This window comes from Equus quagga, chromosome 15 (genome assembly GCF_021613505.1).
Source record: "Equus quagga isolate Etosha38 chromosome 15, UCLA_HA_Equagga_1.0, whole genome shotgun sequence".
NCBI classification, from domain to species: domain Eukaryota; kingdom Metazoa; phylum Chordata; class Mammalia; order Perissodactyla; family Equidae; genus Equus; species Equus quagga.
The window spans coordinates 37,592,651-37,603,199 of record NC_060281.1 but is presented as its reverse complement, the minus strand read 5'-3'; the positions used below and the strand labels follow the sequence as shown (position 1 = coordinate 37,603,199).

The window sequence follows — 10,549 nt, the reverse complement described above, 5'->3', positions numbered from 1 at the left end:
GTAGAAGGAAATAGGTAAACTGAGAAAATGGATACAAAGATACATGGAACTTAACATATGACGAAGTTAATATTTCAATTTAGTAGGCAAAGGTGGTTTCAAAAATAAATAGTCATGGTACAACTAACTTTGCCTATGGAAGAAAACAAAGATGGACATTTACTTCTCAACCATGTAAAAATCAAGTTCCAGAGAGATTAGTGATTTCAATACAAAACATAAAATAATAAAACACGTTGCAATTAATAAGAGAACTCAGAAAAAAAATTTAATTGGAAACGCTTGCGTAAGAAATATTTGAGCAACAAAGGCTTAGTAAAAGTGTGCTTCAATGAAAGCTTAAGCCTAATTTAACATTCGCCTAAGTTAACAAATGTTAAACTTATTGTCGTGATCATTTTGCAATATATATAAATATCAAATCATTATGTTGTACATCTGAAACTAATGTAATATGGCAATTATACCTTAATACAAAAATAACTTAAAAAAAAGGCTGTTAAATACCAAAAACCTACAAATTCCAGAAAAGTGACATAATATTTTACTAATTAACTATCTGACATGTCTCTATAATATTCTTTTCCTGGGTCATTTTGGCTGTGTAGTCTTTGATCACCTCTCCATATGACAAAATTTTGTCATATTTTCTATACAGAGATTGGTAAAATAATTCAATCTTTCCTCTAGCAGGGTTGGTTGAAATCTATTTTCCATAAATAGTTGCTTAGAAAAGCATCTCTCTGGTTTCTAAATCACTGTTAGTAAAGTCATGCACATTTTTAAGATTGTTGTCCTGAATTTGGAAAGTCCTCTGTTCCTGTTCTTTTCGTTTATGAACTGCTGCGGGCCCCTCGCTTTCGTAGCACTGCTTCAGACTCGCCTGCAGTCTCAGGAGTTCTGATAAACGTTGTTGCATGTGATTCTCATCGATGCAGGAAAGAAAAAAATAAAAGATACCAGTATGTTATAATTGTCTATGCTGCATTTTCAAGTGCATTCCTGATGGGAAAGAACTTGTATTTTGACTAGCCTTCTTTGAGAACTGAATCTTCCACTTACTGATGATTGGAAGAATATTCCACAGACTGTCTTCTGTCTTCAAACATTTCGAACCTTGTTTCTCCTCCACTCTCCTCATACTTCCAGTGCCAGATGCCACAGAAGATGTCCATGTCATGAAGTGACCTCTGTCCCCTGCATCTTCCTGTCACGACTCCCAGTGAGTTGGCACAACGGGCAGTAGGAGTATTCCTAGCAATAGCCTAACTACATGGAAAAGACCACAGCATCCATAAATACATGCCACTAAACCCAAACTAGATGTGTGTGTCTCCAGCTCAACTTCCCCCCAATGCCCGTGGGCACACACAATACCACTGGCAAATGGGGAAGAAAGACGGAGCAGGATTCATGATTGTAGTTAAAATATCTCTTGCACATTTTATTTGAAAATTGTTTTTCTAGGAGCCAGAATAAGAAAGATTTGGTAGAAATGGCAAAATGACCAGTAGTTTACAGAAAGGAGAGACGGAAATAGAACAGAACTGAAGAGGTCAGTTTCAGGTCCCACCGAGATTTGAACTCGGATCGCTGGATTCAGAGTCCAGAGTGCTGACCATTACACCATGGGGCCTGCTGACTGCCAGTGTTTCATAAATTCTTTGATGATATAGTTCTTCCTGAGTCCCCTGATCTGGTTGTCTAAAATGTATAAGCACATTCTGCTTTTCCTCCTCTGGGGTTAAGTCATGGACGCTTACCTGTCACATGCCTGCACCCAAACATCCTTTACCTAGAGTCTTAAAGTGAAATCTTGACTTTCAAACGTCAGGAATCCTCCCCTCCACCCCTGCATCTCCTCCCGAGTGGTTCCGGAACTTGCGCTCCGCGGCCTCCATTCCTTTCCACACTGGAAAACAAATGAGATCGTTAAACAGGATTGAGCCCTTACCGAGGGCTAGGTTTTGTGACAAGTGTTTTGTACTGTTACCTCACCTCAGGCTCACAATCTCCCTGTGAGACGGGGACCATGATCACTATTTCACAGGTGAGGAACCTGAGGCAGACCTGAGATCTTTCACTACTTTATGAGATCCTATGGCTTTCACGGAAAATCGTCTTTCAGTTAGGTGGTGTATGTTGCTTTTGCGGATGCGTTATGGAAAGATTTTACCAAACTCACGGGGGAGACATTGGTGTTTAGGGAAAACTGAAAGAAAAGTATTTGGACGCGGAGGCTGGAGGAGGACCTTGCAGCCCTGGGAGCGCAGCTCGGAGCGGGGGCCGGTGAAGCGAGGGGGTGGGGGAAGGCAAGGCCCCTCGGGGGTTTTCTCAGGTCAGAGCACAGCCCTCCGGTCCTCCTGCTCCCCTTTCACCAGGGGAAAATACGCGCTGGGAGACTTCCGAATGGACACAAAGAACCTTCCCCACCCCCACCTGCCATATCGGTTTCCCGCACACACATGCAGGCCTACTCTTTATGAAAACCCACGACACAAGTCAGTTTCTGTGATGGATCTTGGTGAATGTTCTGAATGTTCTGAGTCGCGTCCTAACGCGGTATCTTTATAAACTCCCCTGCTGGCGTTTGGCTGGCTCGAAGCGCAAAGATACTCAGCCGCATAAATTTAGGAGTGAGTGCTTCGGTAACTGCCTTAATGGTATAGGGGAACCCATTTTTCTCCAAGTAGTGTACCGCGATTCAATGCCTGCCAGATGAAAGCCGGCCTAGTGGAAATTGAATTTCGAGGCTTGCGGATTGGGGCTGCCTCCCAGGACTTCAGATTTTAAGCGAAGCGGCACTGAAGGCGGTTTAGAGGACGGCGCGCCCTCTTGTGGACACAGACGGTAAAGCGCAACCCCCCCCCCCCACCCCGCCAAAACACCCCAAATACACAACAAAATTCCCCACAACTCTGTAACTCTCCCTGTAAATACCAGACTTCCTGCAGGATTCCCTTGCAACGAGATTTTTGCAAGATGGCTCTTACTGGACAAAGTCTTTAAATTAGTTCCGGAGCAGAGCAGAGTATGTCACCCCACAGTGTGCGACTCTGGCATATTGGTTATTTTGAATTAAAGTTACTTCAGAATCAGCAGGTCCAAGAAGGACGCTTTGACTCTCTTTTGTCCCCTTGAAAGCACGAAATAAATCTCCCATATGAAAGATACCCTCCCTGTACCAGGAGGTAGAGAGATATCCTTAACACCAGACAGGAATTTAGGACCCAGAATGCTGTATAAATGAATATTGTTACTTCTTCACTAATTTACTACCCCAAGCCCAAATTTCTTTGTCAATTCTTCACAAATTTATTGTTTCCTTATCTAAAATGTATAAAAGCTGCCTGCTTTGGTTACTTGGTTGAGTTTCATATTTTTATGAGCTCCTATATGTATGAAATTAAATTTGTTTTTCTCCTATTAATCTATCTTAAGTCAACTTAATTATTAGACTAGCCAAAGAACCTAGAAGGGAAAAAGGGAAAAAGTTTCCTCCCCTTCAGTTCTTCTCTGGAAAGCTGGGTTGAGAGTTTTTCTCAAGCCTAGAACAGACTGAGAATGGGCAAGGACCGTTTGTTTCTTGTGCAGAGGAGATGGGAAATCCTCAGAAGAGAGGATAAAATTCTCCAGGGGAGATACCAAACTGTCAAAGCCTGGTGGAAACAAGGAACAGGTCCTTACAAAGGAGATGATTTTAAATCTTCTTGGGGAAAGCCTATAGATTTCCAGTCCCTCGACAAAACCAACCAGGGATGAACACACTAGTTCAATCACATTTTCCAATGCCAAAGGGAAAAATAGTTCCCATGGCCTTGACCCTGAGGCCTTCTGATAGGTTAACAAATGTGCGCCATGTGCAGGAAGTGCCTGTGACTTGAGCAGTAGCAGCTGGGTCCGGCAGAGACAACACATCTGCGTTTCTCCCGGACCACATCCTCCAGCCCTGCCAGCATCCCACCCTTAGGCGAACAGTGATGAGAGCCACACGCAGTAGGGGATGAATAAGTGCAGAGTTCAGAGGCGAATGTCTCCTTCCTGCACCCTCAGAAAGGAAACAGGAGCACCTTTCGCCTAAATCTTCGCTTTCTGTGCAGCAGTCAAAAATCTTCAATTTAATCACAAACATGCAGTTAATGCTTTCCAGAGGCTAGGCCCATGGCGGGCACTGGGCTCCCTACTGCCAATAGGTAACAAAACTAGGCAGGTGCTGACTTCAGGACGAGAATGTAGTGAAAGGAGACTTTCTTCCCTAAGGCGAATTTTCATTCAAAACATTCAAAAAGCAGTGGTCCAATCTCCTATCATCCCCCCCCCCCCCCGCCCCCCGCCCATACCGTTAGCTACTGAACGAGGTCATTAAGACAGACTCATGGCTGACATTCACCTCCAGGGGGACTTCTGCTCAGTCTTGGACAAATACTTAGTCTCAGAGTGGGCATAGATTTGGGATTATTGAAGGAAAAGGAGTGAGAAGAAATCTGGGAAGAAACGGAGCAGGATGGTTTGGAACCAAACGTGGACATGAGCTATTCCGGGTTCTGGGGTGATCAGACCAGATTAGATGAAAGTTTATGCACTCCACAAGTAGTTTTGAACTCCTAACAGGAGCCAGGGACTGTGGGACTGAGAGCTGAAAGGTGATCAAGGCCACAGTACTGGTCTCTCCACTAGGAGAACTTGCTGTTTAGAACAGGAGAGAGGGTGATACTGAACCTCTTAATCTCAAATTTGTGTGCCCAGTGCGCAGCAAGCCAAACAGTGAGACATCAGTGCTTGGAGATGGAGACAGATTGATTCAAATTGGCCAAAACGAGTAAGTGGGAGCCCGGGGTTGCTCAAGTCTGCCTCCCAAGAACAGAAGCAGGGGGGTTTATACAGCTAAGGGGTTTGGCAGGAGGAGCTTCAGAGAAACAAAGGGGTCACACCCCATAATCCCCTGGGTCATCTGACTTCTGGGCTTCAACGACTGCCAATGGCCGGTCCTGGGTGATCGCAACCTCTCCGAAGGCATTCTCTTTCTTCTGCAAAACAAGCTCAGAAATCCTCTGAAAAACAAGCTCACAAATCCTTGAGACCCCTGAGTCACCCCTCCAGTTAGACAGGAAAACAGCAAGTTGGTTTAATATCTATAGTAACCCTCAGGTACCTGGCTTCAAGGGAGTATTAAACAAGCAATTAAAATATGAGGTGGGGGCTGACCCTGTGACCGAGTGGTTAAGTTCACGTGCTCTGCTGCAGGTGGCCCAGTGTTTCGTTGGTTCGACTCCTGGGCACAGACATGGCACTGCTCATCGGGCCACGCTGGGGAGGCTTCCCACATGCCACGGCTAGAAGGACCCACAATGAAGAGTGTACAGCTATGTGCTGGGGGGCTTTGGGGAGAAAAAGGAGAATAAAATAAAGTAAAATAAAATCTTTAAAAAAAAATATGAGGTGGAAATGATGTGGGCTCGGTGAGTGGAGGAGTCAAAAGAAAGATTTCTTGGACTCTCAAGGTCTGGCAGTAGTGCTCTTTTATTTAGAGAACAGTGTGGAATAACATGGGTACAGGACCCATGGGCAGTAAGAGCTGCAGGCATGGGGACAGGATTCATGGGCAGTAAGAGCTGCAATGTGTTGAGGGTTAGAGCTAAATTTATAAGGCATAGGTATGTGAGTTATTTCCTTATAAGACAAAGGAAAAATCATGAAAAAATCGTTAAAATGGTATCAGTGCAGGTGGGGTCTGGTTATTGGGTGGTCCTATAACTTTAGATAAGAATCAGATCGGACTAAGTCAAGATGTCCTATGCTTCCTCATTAAGAGTTTCTAGAGATAAGGTCATCCCCCCTTCCTCCTGGTGCAGAGAGGGAGACACCCCTGCAGATAGAGACTTCCTTCACAAATCTAATATCTCTCAGCAAAGGGCAAGCAAATTCCACCCTTCAGAGTTTCCTTCCTGTCTGCAGCTTTCAAAAGTAACCAGCCCAAAATAATCCTCATCAGTATGAGAAGGGGATTTTAGGGTGCTGAGAAAACACAGATGGAGCACTTAAGCCCAGATATCCAGATAAACAGAGCCAATGAGAAGGACTGAAAGGTGTAAGTTCATATTTGAGGAATGAGTAGAGAGTTAGACCCTGTAACATGAGGGCAGAGAGGGGAAGGCGAAAACATTTTGCAGGTGGAAAATGTGGAGCAGAAAAAAATGGAAGAATAGAAATACTTTTCCCGTGGCTGGCGGCCAGAAGATAGTTTGGGGACGTGTGTGTGTGGCAGGAATGGTGACAAATGAGGCTGGAGATGTGGGCAGGTTAGGGCAGCAATCTTTAAAATGTAGAAAGCTGTTCCCAGCAAGTGGAAAGGACTTGTATTAGAATGCTCCAGGGTGACAGCAAAAGCTGCTCATTCTGGGCTTGCTGAAGAGCAATACAACACAGATCAACTTAACTGAAACGCAGAGAGAGGCATTTGTAAAAGCAAGTCTACAAAAGAATCGAAGAAATTTGCAACTATGTGAAGTGAGGTGGCTTGAAAGTGGTTAAGGCCACGGACTGCATAGCCAGTTGCCCTGCTTGTGTGGGCTTGGACGCCATCCTGGGAGAGCGTTCGACAGAGTAAAGCCAGGAGGGAGGGCAAAACCACTCCAAGTTTATCGCCCTCAAATCAGGTATTTATCACTTCTCAGGTTTAGACTCCTTTTTCCAGTCTTAAAGTAACATGGTTATTCTTTTAAAAACAGGAAGTCCTTTTGTACTCATACGCAAATTCCTTCCTAGGAATCAAGGCAAGGGGAAGCAACGGAGAGACGAGCCGCTCCTCACCCGGATCTCAGCACAGGTCACAGGATCGGCGGCTGCTTCTGGCCGTACTGGTTTCTGCACGTGGCCTTGCTCCAGGAGATGGGCTCCGACTTCCGAAGACTGACAACGATACTTTCGCTCATTATGACCGAAGTATGGTGGGCTGGATTACAGGGAAAATGCTAGTTTTAAGGGACGAGATCGCATGGAGAAAAATGAAGTGGAAAAAAAGAGGGAAGGTCCCACCGAGATTTGAACTCGGATCGCTGGATTCAAAGTCCAGAGTGCTAACCATTACACCATGGGGCCAACAAGTAGGATAGCGTAACAGGTATCTCTTGTGACAAATATTCATCCCCGAGACATTAGAGCCTAACTTGTAAATAATGGTTTTCCACAAAACTACACTGCCCCCTAGAGGGGCATTTGGAAAATGCGTGAGTGTTTGGTTGTCTCAATGGCTGGAGGCACAACTGGCTTTTACAGGGCAGGACCAGAGATCCTGGAAGTCCTGCAATGTTCAGGACAGTCCTACACAACGAATTATCCTTAGGATGGCACAATTTTTGCTAAACGACCTTGTATACTACATCTGGATTTTCAGGGCCTTTTCTAACAGTGAAATCCCTGCTCCTGCCTTAGTACCCTCTCATTGAATCATCTTCTCATATACTACTGGCAATGCTGTGTAGGACCTTGTTAGGATTTTGACTTTTATTTTGAGATGAGAATTCACAGCGTGCGTTTGGGTGTCCTGAGAGACTCACCTTTGGAATCCTGAGCTATCGTAAGAGAAATCTGACCTCTCCAAGGCCACCGTAATTTTAGGATGCCCAGACCACGTGTAAGTGTTCTGGCTGACAGTCCCAGCAGACAGCCAGTATCAGTTGCTAGACATATGAGTGAAGATGCCTTCAGATGACTCTAGCCCTCAACAGCTATCCCGAGAATCACCTCCAGCCAGTGAGCTTCCACCTGAAGCCCCAGACATCTTGGAGCAGAGAGAGCCATCCCCACTATGCTCTGTCCTAATTCCTGACCACAGAATAGTCCATGAATGTAATAAATGTTTACTATACTATAATAAAAATATTTGTTTTATGCCACCAAGCTTATTATGCAGTAAAAGTAACCAGAACAACTCCACATTCAGGAATTTTCCCTGTCAAGTCCCTCAGTATTACCCAATAGGACTGCCTCCAATTTTTTGCCACCATAAGTAATTCTTCAGCCAACACCAGGGTCCATGTCTTCTTACGGCCTATTTAAGAATTTGTTATGTATTTTCGAAAATCATGATTGTTTACAAAATTGTTGGCTCTGAGAGCAGAACAAACTGTGAAAAGTAAAAAACATTAGGTAGATGATTAGGGATGAGAAAACTCCCTCTAGGGACTATGTATAAAAAGATGCTTGTGGGGATGTCATTCAGTGTACATTCCAGCCTCCGGTCTTGGTGCCGGGAGTTCGGCTGAGACCAAGACTCCCTTGTTAGAATTCATCTCTTTCGGGGTAGTGTTATAATACTGTTTGGTTTCCTAGATCTATATCCTAGCAGAGGGAGGGCCATCTTCTCTTATTTTACACTTCATTTTTTCAGCAGCTGTTTAAAGAACTTGCAGGTTTTTGGAGCTCTATGTAGAAATTAACTTGGACTAAGAGAAAAAGAGGCAGACCTGTGAAGCTCAAGTCTTCTCACCCCATGGCTCCCTTTGCTCCAGTCACACTGGCCCCTCTTGGTCCTCCCAGACCATGCTAAGCAGGGACCTGACTTGGGTCATTTCTTCCACCTAAAGTGGTTTCCCCCAGGTAGTCACTCTCTCATCATTTTACGCCGAGGAGCCTCAGTGAGGCCTTGTCTGCACACCCTGCTGAAAGTCGCAACCCCCAGCTCCCTACTCCTTCCCACTTTACTTTTATCCAAATCACTTATCAACTTGCTGACATATTAAGGATTTTATTAATTTATTTTTTTATTATCAGGCTCATTCCTCCCTTCAAAGTGCCACAAGAACAGGAACTTTCAGGGTTTTTTTTACTATGTATCCTCAAGGCTAGACTAGTGCCTGTCATATAATAGGTGCTCATGTTTTATGATTAAATAAAGTAATATTCTTTACACCGGCTGATGGGGTCACATAGAGGTAAAATTACTGGCTCTCTAATGATTTGCCTGACTTATACCTGGAATTTGCAATAATTTCTATATTATTCTTCTTTCCTAATGAATAATGCTTAATTATTTCCCCGTTACATATATTTTTACTTGATTCAAACAACTTCCTGGTGAAAATGGGCTAATTTTCTACCCCTATTTTGCAGATAGGGAAACTGGTGCAATGAGTGTTACTGACTTGTCCGTGATTGCACAGTAGCCAAAATGGCATTTGCCTCTTTGTGGTGGTGAAGTCACACCTCTGGGACCTCAGATCCTCAGTTGATTTTTCTTTTGCCAAGGAACCAGGGTCCTGGTATCTAAAAGTTCTAACTCCTACCTTCATTGCATGGATGGGGACAGAAAGATCTGTGGGTCACTGAAAGGGGGGTTGGATTCATCTGCTTGGTTATGTACGCAGGTCTTGTTGTCCCTTTTTCTTTCTTCCTACAGCAGAACTTTTATAAATGACAAAGTCTTATTTTAAAATTTGGAGTCTGTAGTCTTTTTTTTCCCATACAGATAGTAAGATTACAAATCAACACATTTGAGGGCCTGAACTGTACTAACGTCTCCAACATGTGAGTGCATCTTGTGGAGCTGTCATCCAGGAATTCAGTTTTATAAGCCTCAAGTGAGGTTCTTTCCCAGAATTTTAAGACAAAGTATAGAAATAGAAGCTGGCCATAATATGAGCAGGAATAAGATGGATGAGATTCTTACAAAGCACTCCCAAGCCTCTAGTTTCTCAGATATTAAGAAATCATGCAGTCAAATAGAAAATGATAGAAAATAAAGTGAAATGCCAAGAATTTAATGACAGATATGTGCATGGGAGTTTAGACGGAATGCTTAGAATCTGAACAGAGGAAAACTGAAATGTGAGAGCTGTTGATGAGCTGAAAACCATTCACAGAAAGAGAACTGGTTCAAGTTAGATTGCGAGTATGACTGTTTAAGATACAATTATACCAAGAGGAAAGAGACAAGTTATAATGCTGTTAAAGATTAGTGGAAACATTCCTTAGGAATCCAGTGACTTCATTTAATTTGATTCTTTGCTCATGAAAGCACTTTCTGATCAATAATTTGTGGTCATTTCTTAGGCCAGGCATATTTCCCACTACAATTAATACAGTGAATTCTAGTTTGATGACTATTTCTTGTGAGTTTTGTTATCGTGAATATATTCCTCAGATGCAAGCATCCTAATAAAGTCCTTGCTTGAAGCATTCCATTACTACATCCAGTTTCTAGCAGCTGAGGCTCATGGAAACACTGCAGAGGAAGACAGGCTGATGGAGAATGTCAGGTTTGCAGGACCCTGCGTAAGGTTTTCTAGCCCTAAGCTCTATGGATTATTTAGACTTTTGTTATAGCTCAGATCTTATAAACCTTCTGAGACAGATGAAAGAGTAGGTTCTTATAGGAGAATATGAGGTTACAGCGAACAAATTCAGAAAAAAAAATTGCTTGAAAGAAGATGGGGACTGTACCTATGCTAAAAATATGAAAATAACAAAAACCAAAGGATATTATTGACAGTCAGCCAATATGTATGTTAGAAAGAGGCACCTCCTGGGTGGTGGAAGATAAAGCCCTATT

General features: G+C 43.4%; 2 non-coding genes across 2 annotated transcripts; both read right to left on the bottom strand.

Annotated features, from left to right (window-relative positions):
* Window positions 1–1,564: 1,564 nt before the first annotated feature.
* TRNAQ-CUG (transfer RNA glutamine (anticodon CUG)) lies at window positions 1,565–1,636 on the bottom strand. Its single transcript has one exon. It is a non-coding gene; the product is annotated as a tRNA-Gln (tRNA).
* A 5,390-nt stretch (window positions 1,637–7,026) lies between these two features.
* On the bottom strand, window positions 7,027–7,098 carry TRNAQ-UUG (transfer RNA glutamine (anticodon UUG)). Its single transcript has one exon. It is a non-coding gene; the product is annotated as a tRNA-Gln (tRNA).
* Window positions 7,099–10,549: the final 3,451 nt, after the last annotated feature.